Consider the following 14,231-nt stretch of genomic DNA (forward strand, 5'->3'; position numbering starts at 1 on the left):
GAATGAATGAACAGGAATAGTTAGATACAAATCAATACACATCAGATAAAAGAAGATGAGTATACAAATCAATACATCATTTTCAGTTTTCCATCCATTATGACATAGCTTTTCATAGCTTTTTTTTAAAACATTTATTCTGGTAGTTGTCAGTATACAAATCAATACACATCAGATAAAAGAAGATGAGAAATGAGAAACTGGGCTTCATTTGTACGCAAATGCAAACATTCAAAAATATCACCCAAACTCATGCACCACCAGCTACAAATTATAAACCAGAAAGAAGATTTAGCCATCATGTTCGGTCTAGGAAACACAAAAAAAAAAAAAAAAAAGTGGTTTTGAAGAAGTTGACAAACCTACATAGTTCAATCGGACATCATCATTTTGAGTCTTCATGAGCGCCTCCAGAGATAGAAACAGAAGTTCTGGGCAAAATGCAGAGAGAATATCATTTTCAGTGCTATGGTTAGATGCATATTGAATTGTGGTCAATTTATATAGAACAAAGAGGATCTCTCCCCGTATCTCTTTGCTGCATATGAAGAGTAATTCAGAACTTGTCATAAAAAATGCATATGCGCAGTACAAAATAATTTGCTTCTTTCGAATTATTCAGTTTATCACCTTGGTAATTCAAGGCCTGGCACGAGATTTGACACGAGGCCATCGTTGTTCTTAATTTGGCCATGGAAATTTGTTGTCCGATAGTTTAAAGTTGTACAGATTTCTGAAGAAGCTGTACAGAAATCTGAAGAGTTTGATATTAGGTAATGTTTGTTTCCTTTGGTTGTTGTAGCATTATGAATTTATTGCTGTAACTTTCCTTTTCATTGTCATTTGTTTGGCTGGTTCGTTAAGTGTCCACTAAACTCTGAGAAAGTGGTCTGGCAGTAGTAGCCAATTTTTTACTCCTCCCCGAAATTTTTAAAAAAAAAAAAAAAGTAAAAAACAAAACGAAGAAAAAACATGTGTAATTGGTTTCCTGCCTGTTGAAGTGAAATCAGTCTCTTATTAACACTACAGGCAGACCTAAGCATTCTATAACAATGAAGCTAAAAGGAACAAATGGAAAAAGAAAAAAAATCACACTCCTTTGACAACGAAATACGCACGAATCTAGAACAGTAGAACAAACAAGATTACCATATTATACACCTGACGGCGGCTCCAAGACAACGCGCCAGAAGAAAGCCGATCCGAAACTCTGGCGATAAAGTCGTCGCAAAGAGATCCATCACCGTTAACTTCAGTAACATCGACGAACAAGATCAGTGACTTGGCGAGCAATGGCGTCATCGTCGAAGGAGCAGAGTGCGGCGACGAAGGGAGCGACAATGAAATGAGAATGGAAAGTGAGGAAGGTCTGGCCCTGTAACGGCGACGAAAGGAGCGACAATGGGAGAGAGGGGATCGGAGTAGGGTTTCAAAATTTTGGAGGAAGTACAACGTCTGAGGAGTAGGGTTTCAAAATTTTGGCCCGTTGAGTTTTGCTAATAAATAACAAACACTCTCCAGCTGGAAATTATTTTTTAAATATTTATTTATTTTTATCAAATTTATTGTCACTTTTATCAGCTTTTTTACTTTTTATTTTTTTGTTAGGAGAAAGCAGAGATTCAAATGGGGCTTGTCTGTGTTTTTATAGGAAGGAGAGAGAAAGAAAGAGAGGTGGTTTCTGGGGTTTGCTGCTGCAGGGAATGAGTAAGGGAAGAAAAAGGCAAAGATGGAGGATTATTATTCAACTAGGGATTCTTTTTAAATTATTTATTTAAATTTTGGAAACTTCAACTTATACTTATATGTATTTGTTTTTTTTATTTATTAATAATAATAAAGTATTTTTAATCCTTTCAAAATCACTCTTACGTTACTTTTACTATTAAGAGGCGGATGAGACCATAAGATTATAATTAACTATCTCTTGTTACAGTAAATACTATTTCAAAATAACTATCTCTTATTGGCAGCTAAAAGTAAAATAGTAGTTGTGAAAATATTAAAGATGAACTAAATAAATGAAGGTCTAATGATCCAATGATCGATATTACATCATTTCATCTATCGATTTTGTCCAACATTCTGAAGAATTTCTACTCATTGATATATTTTAAGGAAAAATACATATTTCTTTCCTCAATTTTGAAATAGTTTCAAAATGTTACATTTTTAGTCCTCAAGTTTTGAGTTTAGTTTTGAAATCCCTAACTAGGTTTCAAAATGTTACAATTTTACCACTGAGATTTAAGTTTTGTTTCGATTTGGTCTCTATATTTCAAGACTTATACTTTTAACCTCAATTTTTCATTAAATGCTCATTTTTAGTTATTGGCATTAATGTCTATTAATTAATTTAAAATAATTATGAAGTGAATTTAAAATTTAATACAGATAAAGATTAAACTTAACTAATTGTAATTCTTTGTATTCTTTTAAATTAAGTAATAAACATTAACACCAAATACAAAAAGTAAGTAGCTAGTAAAAAATCGAGGTTAAAAATGTAAATCTTGAAACGTATGGATCAAATAAAAACAAATTTCAAATCTCAAGAGTAAAATCGTTACATTTTGAAACCTAAATCAAACACTGTCCAGCTTTCTTGCCGCTCTCTCCACTCTCGCTCTCAAATTTTCTCTTCCGTCTCGCTCTCTCCAGCTTTCTCGCTCTCGCTCTCGCTCGCTCTCGCATGCTCTCGCTCCCGCTCGCTGCTTAAGGCTTTTCACGTAAGGGCTCTCGCTCCCGCTCCCGCCCGCTCGCGCTCGCTCGCTTAAGGCTTTTCATCGTAACGGCTCCCGCTCCCGCTCTCGCTCTCGCTCCCGCTCCCGCTCGCTCTCGCTCTCGCTCCAGGTCTCGCTAAGTAGCCCTCTTTACTCTCGCTCTCTCTAACTTTCTCGCTACAATTCTCGCTCTCTCCAATTTTCCTTCAATCTCGCTCTCTCCAATTTTCCTTCAATCTCGCTCTCTGTACTCTCGCCAGCCTCGCTCGCTGGGTTTCTCGCTCTCCAATTCTTCAAATGCAAGGATTGCACAACTTTTATTCTAAAGATTTAGATTTAGCGATATTTTAATTCATAAATTTTCAAATCGACATTTTAACTCATAATCATAATGTTTGAATTTAATAGCATTTTAGTGACTTGTAAGGTTTTCAGTATAAGTGTGGCTAATGAGAGCTAACGTGGCAATTTATTTTTAGATTTAAATTCTATTTTGGTCCTTAAGCTTTGTATCTTGTTTTATTTTTATCTTTAAACTTTCAAAAACATTCATTCTAGTTCATTTAATTTGGTCTCTACTATTAAAATTCTATTAACTCTTAAATAGAATAGTGAGATGACTTGTATTTTTTGATAATTATGTTACCAAATAAGTTAGTCATGCGAAAAAAATCTAGGGGTTCACATTTGAATTAGGTGGTAAAACGATTTTATAAGGCTTCAAAAGTCATTTTGGGTTCGAGATTTTGGAAGTTTCACTATTTGAACGCGTTGGTCATTGACATTTTACTTTACATCCATATTGCTCAACCCATGTTGAATGTAATTTCATCTTTAAATAAAATTAATCCTTAAATGTTAACATAATATTAACTCCAATGACCATAATGAACACTTTATAAAAGTTCATGGACAAAAACAAATGTTCTTTAAAGTTTAGGACCAAAGTAGAACAAGGTTAAAAGTTTCGGGACCAAAATAGTACTTACAACTTATTTTATTAAGAAATTAAAAAAAAAATCATAAAATATAATTTATTTTTTTATTCTTTCCCCTTCTCCATCCATAGTTGGTCACCGTTGTAGTCTTCATCGCCCCCTTTTTTCTTTTATCTTATTATTTTCTTCTTCTTTTTCACCTTCATCGTCTTTCTCCCCTTCTTCCAAAATTTAATATTATTAAAAAAAAATAAAAATTAAATGCTAAAAATGGGAAAGTAGGAGAAAGGTGAAGAAAGAAAGGAATAAAATGAAAGAAAAGAAGAGGAAAAAATAGAACAAAGAGAGTATTATGATGTATTGTATGTAAATTGAAGAAATTTTGAAACCGAATTAATTCGGTTCGGTTCGATTTCACTTTCGAAAACCGAATTTGAAATCGAATTGAACCGTTTTTAACTATTCATGTATATTGGATGTTAGTTTTGCGTAGTTTATAGGTCAATCTATTCATGTTTATTGTGTCACATGTGCATGAACCTAAGCTATTTATTAAGTATTTTATGTGGGAAGTTTTTCAAATCATTATTCGATTCATAATTATTTGATTTTTGAAACTTCGTATATAAACTCTATTTCCACACATGAATTTCTATGTTTTGTTATCTATTTTTAATCATGTGTTTTAAAAAACTAAGAAATTTTTTAAAACTAAAAATAAATGGTTTTCATAAATGCGATTTTGTCCCCACCCGCCCTATAGATATCTCCAGATGAAACCCATAATAGAGAATTAGGAAGAAACAAACATAAATTTAAAAAAAATGTGAAAACGAAATCATTATCCAAAGAGGTTTAAATAATTAAAATAAAAATTTATAATATTTTATCAAGTTAATTTTTTTCCTAAAAAATCAATTAATGACTAAGAAGATAAAATACTATTATAGTACTTATTCTATTTTATTAAAGGTATATTTCAAATGTTACACATTTAGCTTATAAACTTTCGATAACTTTTTAAACTTAATTATTGTCACTTTTATCAAATTTGGTAAAATAAAAACAAAAATTTTCATAGAAAAATACACGTTATAAATACTAAAATTAAAATGAAATTTTGGAAAAATAAATGTGTGGTATATTTCCAAGGAAAGTGTTGTCCACGCGGGAGCCAAAGCGCGTAGATAAGGTTTATCTCAGCTTTGGATTAAGACGGTTGCTTGCGAAAAGACCAATAATTCGCTTTAAAATCACTTTTGGTATTTAAACTACGGTAAAACTAATAATTCGCCTTACATTCAATTTAATTTATGTATTTGAAAATCTATAACAATCTAGTCTTTATTTTGAAATCAAATTATATTAAGGCTCGACAAAATTCATCTACATGGATAGATCAATATACTAATTAGACATCCAATATGTTTATAAACTATAAAATCAAAATTGTTAAATAATAAAAACTAGCATTAATTTGGATAGAATATTCTTTTATGACGTATATATTAAATTGTTACAAAAATTAAAAGTATGTGAACTAAAATATTACAAAATAGAGAGATATAAAGAATCTTTATTACCATTGCTTTGGCTTTATAAAATGACCAAACTGTTCTCATTCTTCAATACATAATCAAAAAATTACCATACGAATTATGGAAGAAAACAATGTGTTTTGCTTTCCTTCTCAATTTGATAACACTCAAACTCAACAACAATTTCATAATCACAATTCTATTTCCCCTCAAAACTCTGTCAGCAATCTATTTTATCTACAATATTACGATATTAATATATATTTGAGAAAGCAAATAATTTTATCTACATTTGCAAGTTATATTACAATATAAATAAAACTAATAAATTTAATGGATTAAACGATGAAGTGACAAGATGAGGACCTAAGTGGAAACTAACCCATCTGATGATTAGCGGTCAGTAGGGCCAGAGTCGCATCCAACATCAACCATTAGCATAACCATAAGATTAGACTGGAAGCATAACTTACACCTAATTAAAACTTGATTTTAACGTAATCGTGAACAAACATAATGCATGGGCTCCCTGGTAGAGAAACGTGTTCTAAACATGTAATGCAATATAACAATTAACATAACCATGCAACATAATAAAGGTACACTACCATAGAACGTTTGCCCTTACGTCATCATTCTTTGTTTGTATTCAATTTTAGGGTTTTTTCTCTCCCACTTTCTCGCTCCCGCTCGCCCTTGATAAAAATTTCCAATTTCCAATTTATTATATATTTTTTTAATTTTTTTTCCTTCTAAATTTCCACCCCTTTAAATAAAATTTCATCCTGCTTATTATTTGACATTTAATTTCCTGTATGCGTACAAATCTGGGTCGTTACAATTTTTCTATAGGTTATTTATTTAGTTTCCAAAATCATAAATTTTGAATATTAAAAATATGTCTAAATAGAAGTTTCGAATCTCTAATTTTTTAGTTAATAGTATATATTTTATGTCTTGTCTAAATAATCCTCATTATTGAATTAACTAACATATATATGATCATTAATTTGATAATATTATTTATATTAACATTTAAAAAAAATATATTATATTAAACTTATTGCTTATGTGACAGTAAAAATAATGAAAACAAACTTTCGGAAGACAAGAAGAAACTTTAATTGGATTTAAGGTGCTTTTTATTCCCTCCATTAACCTCATATTAACTATTTCACTCATATTTAGCTTCGTTGTTGAAATTTTAGTAATTTAATTAATTTTTAAGTGGGTAAAATTTAAAAATAAGTCATTTGAGAAAAAAATTAGAGTATTTGACAATCACTCAAAATAGCTTTTTAAATCCTTTCAAAGTATATATTAAACAATTTCTTTTATTAAAAAATATATTTTAAATAAAAATGACTTTTCTGGAAAATATTTTTTTCTTTGGTTAATCAAAGCATCTCTAATTTGTGTAATAGATATTTATATTATTTTTTTAAAAAAAATATATCTTTGGTCCATAAGTTTTAAGTTTAGTATTTATTTGGTTCCAAAGTTTAGAGATGTTACACTTTTCATTCTTGATTTTTTAGTTTGATTTGAATTTAATCCCAAATATTACAATTCTACCATCTAGGTTTGAGTTTTATTTCAATTTAGTTACTATGTTTTAAGATTTACAATTTTAATATCAATTTTTTTACAAATGATTCGCTTTCAATCTTTAGTATTAATTGTATATGAATTAATTTACAATTATACTTTATAATTATTTTAAATAAAATAATAGATATTCACATCAAAAATTAAAAGTGAGTATTTAGTAAAAATTTGAGGTTAAAAATTTAAATTTCGAAACATTATGACCATATTGGGGAAAAAAAGAACTCAACTTGAAAGTGTAACCTAGAAACTAAATGAAAAGTAGAGCCAAATTTAAAAACAAAATAAAATAATTTTTTTTTCTCTTATTTATTTATTTATAGTAATATCTTGTAAGAAGGTGAAAAAAGAGAGAGAAAAGAGGAAAGCTTATTGAGGTGGCTGCAAAATTGAAGATAATTCTTAGAAACTGACTGCGGGCAGCACCATCTAGCCGGTCAGTGATCGTAATGCAAACAGCAGAAATTTGACCGTTATGTTTGAAAATATGTCAAGTCAACAATCTTGTTCTTACTAGTCATTCTCCTTCATCTCACAATTTTATTTTATTTTATTTTATTTTTGGAAGGTATTGTAATTAATTAAAGTGTGGAGTGGGGAATCGAACCTCAGACTTCGAGATCGATAGTACAAGCACTATGTCAACGCTCTTGTTGATTTCACAATTTTATTTTATCTTTTTCTATTTCAAATAAATAAAAGAAATTCCATTTTGATTGGTATGATAATTAAGAACATGTTTGGTCACTGAAGTTGGTCGTTGAAGGTGGTCGCCAGAGTTGAGCAATGAGACATCAGTAGTGACGAGAACTGAGTGTACTATTGGTAGACATGGTATAAAATGTCGGTGACATACGATGTTAGCCTCCCAAACAATGAATTGAGTTCATATCTCAACTCATCTCATCTCACCTCTCCACCCCAAACACTCTCTTTTATTATCAACTAATATTTAATGGATAGCTATTAAATGATTATTTAAATTAGAATCCAATTTCTATAGGTTAGATGTTCAATCTTGCCACTACAATACAATACTTTTTATCTTTATTCGATAGTGATTTTGTTGAGTTGTCATGACCAACCAATATGCATTACCTTTGACTTATATAAAGTAGGTTAAAATACCTTTTCAAACAGAAAAAAAAAAAAAAAAAACCTAGGTTAAAATATCATATTGATTTTTATACTCTGTATTCGGTTTCATTTGATTTAATTTTAATCTATTTAATTTTCATTAATCTTGAGTTTAGTATTTCAAATGTTATTTTTTAAATTATGAATGGTTGAATAATAATAATAATTTTCGAATAAGAAAATACACTATGCAATTTTGATTTATTTAGGTAATAGGTAATAGGTAAGGTATCAATTTTTGGATTTGTTTCTTATATGCGGGTCTTAGCAAAAAAGGATTAAGTTATTTCGGTAAATACATTCAACCAACTCCAATCCTTTTACCCATTAACATATTTTCAATGGAATGTTAATATGGATATTTTTTTCTTAGTGAATAGAGGTTAAAATTTGACATTTAAAAGTACATAAATCAAAATTAAATGACATCCGAAATATAATAATCAAAGTAATATTTTAACTAATAAACTTGACAAAGCCATAAAAAAAATTTCATGTACATCTAATCAAAACAAAGTTAAAATTTAGGTCAGTTGTAATTATATAAATTCTCTCTTGATCTTCGGAACTTCGAATGACACAAACTTTGAAAAGTCTCATTTTAATAGAGATGTAACTTAGTCAAATTTACTTGTCATTATTTTGCCTAAAATTCATAGCTCAATTTAATATACAGTGAGAATTCGTTGACATACTAATGATGTAAAATTCGACAACCAAACATTCCTTTTATGCATTGCATATGGTCAAACATAACAGTAGACTTTTTTCCCTTCTTTTTTACCTTCCTATTAAAACTTTATTATGTACTACTTTTGAATTAATTATTCAATTTCTTCAATGGCTTAAAACCTTTTCAAATTTTAGATTTTTCTCGATTTATTAGCAATTGTTTCATTTTATATCGAGAGAGCGTAATTTTTATGTCGGTCCTTCTTTTATTAATTCTTATCTAACATTTATGTTAGATGATATAAGATTAAATTTACCTTCACTTACAAATTTAAGCTTTTGAGTCAATCGGTGATTTAAGATGATATTAGAATAGATTTTATCATATTAAATAAGATTTATTTAATTTATGATTAAATTCTAATTTGTTAAACACCATTTGTCGAAAGTGCATTTATCGAAAATTAGGAAGTGTTGTGCTATAAATAAATGAATCGTAATTCAGTTGACATAAGCTTTTACTAATCAATTTTGAAGTTAGAGGTTCGATTTCCTTATTCCACATATGGTAGAAAAAAATGAGAACAGAATAAATCAAATATTTTTAATACGTTCATCTATCAAATTTTTCTTCCCATAATAATTTTATAGAATACATATTTGATTGTTCATGAATGTTATTTTTTCTGGAGTATTTACCAAAATACGAAGTGCACATAATTAAGTGGTAATTGACATGTATGAACCTTTTGTAACAACCCAAATTTGTACGCATACACTACAAGAAATTAAATGTCAAATGTTAAGCAGGACGAAATTTTATTTAAATGGGTGGTAAATGTAATACCCTAACCCTAATTTAGAAAGCAGGAAAACAAATAAAATATATAATTAAGAATGAAAAATATATAAACTTAATAGGAAAATCGGGTGAAAATTTAGAATTGGAAAAAAACAAGAAATTTATTAATTATCCAAAAATAATGAATAAGGGGCAGAATCAGGGAGGATTAATTAGAAATTGGACGCTATCTAATTCAGGAGACAAAGGGCCGTAGATAACTTTTTGTTTGGGCACTGCTCATTGGAAAAATTGGAGGAGAATTAATTGCCCATATACTCTTAAAATTTGAAAGAGTTAAAAAGGGGAAGTGGAATCCACAAGCAGTGATGAAGGCAACCAACGCGTGAAAACTAGCGAGATTTGAGAGAAAATTGAAGAGAGCGAAAGTGGAGAGAGCGAGATTGGAGAGAAAATTGGAGAAAGCGAGAGTGGAGAGAAAATTGGAGAGAGCGAGATTCTCAGCGAGACAATGGGAGAGAGTAGGAGCCACGAGAGCGAGAGCGAGAGCCACGAGAGCCAAACCAGCGAGAGCGAGAGCTAGAAAGTCACAAGATCCAAACCAACGAGAAAGTTAGAGAGAGCGAGATTATGAGAATAGAAAGAGCAAGATTTGGACAGAAGCGGGGATTATGGGTTGAATTTGGCCACGATCTTATAGATTATACATGGAAAACCCAAAATGGAATACAAACAAAGGTGGATGACGTAAGGGCAAACGTTAGCCAAAATTAGGTGTCTTATTAAGAGAAATTCTTAAACCTAAGTAATTTTAAAGAAGCCATGTGTAGGATGAGTTATCACACAGAGAAGAGCTGGAAACAACTATAATAGGAGGCTTTAGGCTGAAAGTTAAACGGATTCTCAAACAAAACTTAGTAGTAAAAATCGTGTGAAAATGGTGAAGTAATTCTGTTAGTTAGAAGGAGGAAAAGCAAGGGAAGTGCTGCCTAAAATTTCCTTTTAAGAGGGAAAGCTCTACTGATTAAACCATAGGGAATAATAAGGAATAACTAGGATCGCAGTCAAAGTAAGTAGTTATCTCACCATCTTTTTAAGTGTTTCATGGTAGTGTACCTTTAATATGTTGCATAATTATGTTATTGTTATGTTGCATTACATGTTTAAAATACGTTTATCGACAAGGGACCCCATGCATTATGTTTGTTCATAAGATTAAATTTTAATTAGATAAAAGTTATGCTTTTAGGGCTAGCAGGGTATGTATGGTTGCACCCCTCTAGTCCAATCTTACTGTAACATCCTACACCTTTTTATTTATTTATTAATAATGTAAAACTTTTCCCTTTTCAGTAATTGTCCTTAGTTGAAGGACATGTTTGGAATTCTGAATTTAAAGTATAAATGCGAGGATTTAAATGTTGTCGTGGAATTTATTAAAAAATTATTCAATTTGAAAAGTTATGGCAGGAATTAATTATTTTTGGAAAAAGGAAAAGAATTAAATAGTATAAAGTGGGTTAAGAAAAGGATCTAATTAGAGTTATACTATTTTCCTTTTATTATTATTAGTATATTTTTTTAAAATAAAAAGGACCCCCCCCCCCCCACCACCTTCCCTCACTCATGCGAGCCCCTCCTCCGTTTTCTTCTTCCTTGCCGCACACCCAGCCGCTACACCCTCAGTCGTCGTGCACCTCCAACTGACCACCATTCATCGACCTAGAAGCGTCGCACGTCCGCTTTCAACCGGTTGCACCACTGGATCTAGCCCCCGCGTGCCACCAGTCACCCAGCCATCGACCTCCCCCCAACTACGTTGCTCGCCATTCGTGGGTTTCGACCGACCAGATCCCACAAGTCAGACCACGCCGCTCGCCGTCGCGTCGTCCCTTTCAGCCATTCGTTCCGTCCGCGAGCAACTAGAAGCTCTCCAGCCGTTGCCGTGAGCCTCCGTCCAGCTGGGCCGCTCGTCCAAATTCCCTCCAGCCACGCGTCCGCCGCCCCAGCCTCACCACTGTCGGTCGCCATCGTCCCTGCACGTCGGGTTCGCTTTGGTCTTTGTCGGAATCTTGGATTAAGGGTAAGTGTAAATTGTTTTGATTGGATTCCTTGAGGATTTTGAGTAGTCACTAGAATTTGGCCTTGAATTGTTGGTACACGTCATGTTTTGAATATAGGGAAAAATTTTAGGTTGCTGAAGTTGTCGTCCAGCCGAGTAAAGGGGTAGTCGACGAATCTTGGTGAAGAGTAAGGCTCTAAACTTATGTGGGTTGTTAAGCATGTTGTATGTTTATGAATTTCTCGATTTAAGTTTGACTGAACCATAGACTGCGGCCTAAAATAATTTGCCCCGATGTTGAGGTTTGGATCTTGAGGTTTCCTGGTGTCTTTGTTTTGGGTGATTTAAGTTTGATCCTGTGGGCTTTCGGTTTCGTTGGACAAGGAAGAGGTTGAGCTTGCTAGTTTCTAGAGTTTGCGAGTAAAGGTAAGTAATCTTACTACTGGAACTGCCCACGGGCCAGGCTTTAATTGTGTATGCTAGCATAATAAGCGTATGTTATGGTAAATGTTAGCATATTGATTGACAGTATGACCTGAATCAAAGTATGTTCTGGCATAGATTCTGATTTGTTTACATACACACCTAAGTGCTTGATCGTTAGTATGTGATAGTATGTGTTTTCATATATCGATGTCTGATCTGCTGGTGTTGAGGCATACTTGCATGTTGTGGATTTATGATATAAGTTATACATGGATGATGTATAATATGTTATTAAGAATTATGTGTATGTGATGAAGCCAAGGTATCAAGGATTTTTATGTATGTTTTAGAACTGTACAATGTTGAATCATAGCATGTTAAGACTGTGTGAATATCTTCATTGATTAGTTAGATGCTCACCAATTTTTGTTTCTTTCGGGATTCACGAGTTTGTGTTTCCTTCGGGATTCACTAGTTTGTGTCTCCTTCGGGATTCACCAGTTTGTGTTTCCTTCGAGATTCACCATTTTTGTGTTTCCTTCGGGATTCACCAGTTTTGTGTTTCCTTTGGGATTCATCAGTTTGTGTTTCCTTCGGGATTCACCAGTTTTGTGTTTCCTTCGGGATTCACCAGTTTTGTGAGCATACTTAACTACAATAAGATAGGACTCAGTCTCTCATCTGTTACATGTATTTATGTGCCATGTGCGGGTATCTAGAGGACATAGATGCCTAGCCTGACCCCAGTGGTGGGGCTACTTACTGAGTATTTCATACTCATTCTTTCTTATGTTGATGTTTCAGGTAAGGGTAGAGATGCACCGGCGATGGCGCAGCGGAATTCATGATCGAGCCACTGGGACTAGTTTTTACGCTTCCGCATCATGAGATTTAGAGTTCTTTTCATGTTTCCCTTAAATGTTTAGTTTTGATGTTTGAAACTTATTATTAAGGATTGTTTTTTTTATATGTATTTATTAACCTTTATGATTTATGGGTACCCTATTATTGTTTTTAATAATGGCATTTAATAAATGTCTCTTGAACTTCTCTTGTTTTTAATTAGCATTTATTTCAAATAACTGAGCGTCGTTTTAAATTCTTTGCATGCATTTATTTTAGTAACGGCCTTACCTAGATCCTAGGGTTCGGGTCGTTACACTTACGTTTATGTTAATGGTTGATGTTGGATGCGACTCTGACCCTACTGACTACATGACCCGCTAATCATCAGATGAGTTAGTTTCCGCCTAAGTCCTCATCTTTCTATCAGGGCAGAGAAATTTACGTTAGAAGCATAACCGACCACCACATGTTATTATATGTTTTCAGTCCCAATCATACGTTTTCAGGACATGTTGCATGTGATTGTGCATTTGGTCACTACCCTATGTGAGAAATACTTACTGGGTATATTATATACTCATCCTATTTTTATAGACTTTCTAGGTAAGGACACAGCATAGTGGCAGAACTGGATGTCGCTCAAATGGCCAACCATCAAACTCACTATTATAGGCACATACATTTTTGTATCACTACGCTAATGTTTTATGGATCCTGGTGTTTTGTAAAATAAACTTTTTATATAGTTTTCTACTTAATTAATAAAATCTTAGATATGTTCTTTTGAGATTTTTGCCAAAACTATCTCATGATAGAAAAGTCTAAGTATGCATGTCGTAGCGGTTGGACCATAATATGTAAGGAACCGGTCGTTACACCTTCAGATCTCCATCCCTCATATTTGTTGTACTAAAAAAATTGCAAAAAGTGTAAACAAATAGATATAAATTCTTTCATACAAATATATCGAACATGATTTTCTTAGAACAAAAAACAGGGTATGAAGATTACCTTGATTTTCTTAATATCGTTTATTTAATCATTCATTATTTGGTATACTCGTTGACTAAATTTTATCTATTAATAGTTATAAAAAAGGAGATTTTCAAAAAAATTTTAAAAAATAGGGAAACTATTTACACAAAATAATAAAATCTTAATATTCTTTATCTAGCATAGAGACTGACAGAAGTCTATCGGCATAGAAATCTATCTGTGTCTATCAATGTTTTTTTTTTTACTTTTTCTGTAAATAGTTTGACATTTTTTCTATTTGGAAAATTTCTCAATAAAAAATTATTTTAGAATTTAACCTTTTTTTTTTTTAATACAACAACATGGGGGATTGAGCAACTTCCAACCTATAGGAATGTTTGAGTTTTTATTTTATAATATTTTATTTTTGATCATTTGCATGTTAGTAAAAAAAATAAATATTATAAATTTGTCCTTATAAATTAATAACTATTATGTTATGAA

The 14,231-nt window shown here is 31.8% G+C and overlaps 1 long non-coding RNA gene across 2 annotated transcripts; it reads right to left on the reverse strand.

Moving 5' to 3' along the window:
- Positions 1-40: 40 nt before the first annotated feature.
- Positions 41-1,669, reverse strand: LOC150031208 (uncharacterized). Of its 2 annotated transcripts, none has more exons than XR_016526091.1 (3): positions 1,150-1,669; positions 363-431; positions 41-264 (listed from the first exon to the last, which is right to left on the reverse strand). It is a non-coding gene; the product is annotated as an uncharacterized LOC150031208 (long non-coding RNA). The 2 variants fall into 2 exon arrangements; XR_016526092.1 differs by having other exon boundaries at positions 43-264; positions 367-431; positions 1,150-1,667.
- Positions 1,670-14,231: the final 12,562 nt, after the last annotated feature.

Source organism: Benincasa hispida, unplaced genomic scaffold (genome assembly GCF_027475165.1).
Source record: "Benincasa hispida cultivar pf3 unplaced genomic scaffold, pf3_genome.v1.1 HicScf140, whole genome shotgun sequence".
Lineage (NCBI taxonomy): Eukaryota > Viridiplantae > Streptophyta > Magnoliopsida > Cucurbitales > Cucurbitaceae > Benincasa > Benincasa hispida.